The following is an 810-nucleotide window of genomic DNA, read 5'->3' on the forward strand; positions in this document are numbered from 1 at the left end:
GGTGGCGGACGTCAGAGAGAGACGTAGGGCTAGTTTCATGTCGTTAATGATAAAGGGCCTTTTCATCCTCTGCCCCAAGCAAACTAAGAGCTTCCCAAGGCCACATCACGCTGAGGTTGGAGCTGCGGTGACTCAGACCCCACTCCCCACCACACAAGGGGTCTACAAGGCTGCCAGGGAGAGACCGCCCTCCTCCCGCAGGCCCCTCTAACAGGAGAGCGGCGAGCCATTGTGGGGCACAAGGGAGGATGGGGCCTTGGCAGCAGCAAATCACCCCTCCTGGCCTTGACTGCTGGGCAGCCCAAACAGCCGCGGCCCAAGGCCCCCAGTCTGGAGGGGCGGGGCGAGCTGGCGGCCGAGGCCCGTGCTCGCAGCACCCCCTGGCGGCTGATCATCGTAGGCCTTGGAATGAGCGAGATGGAAGGGCCCCAGATCTCAAGGCATAGTGGCAGGAGGACTGAGGCACATACAGGGACTGGGGCTTGCCCAAGGCCAGAGTAAGGCAGGGAAACAGTGGGCTTGAACACAGGGTTCCAGACTGTCCGGAGCTTCCCCAGGGGTGATCCTCATTCTTTTCTTTGGGGCCTGAATCCTCTTCCTCTCTTTCCAAACATGGACACCCAGCCTCCTCCTATCTGGGCAGCGACAGGACATCTTTCAAAGGGGAGGAAGAAGCTAGACTCTAGACTCTGGGGCTGCAGAGTAGCGGACAGTGGCAGGGTAAAGGGACTGTGGGGCTAGGTCTCAGCGGCCCTCCACAGCAGCACAGAAGCTACCTGAGACAAACGGTGGCCCGTGCCTATCTCCCAA

The sequence above is a fragment of the Rhinopithecus bieti genome, unplaced genomic scaffold (genome assembly GCF_001698545.2).
Source record: "Rhinopithecus bieti isolate Rb0 unplaced genomic scaffold, ASM169854v2 scaffold_56975, whole genome shotgun sequence".
Taxonomy (NCBI): domain Eukaryota; kingdom Metazoa; phylum Chordata; class Mammalia; order Primates; family Cercopithecidae; genus Rhinopithecus; species Rhinopithecus bieti.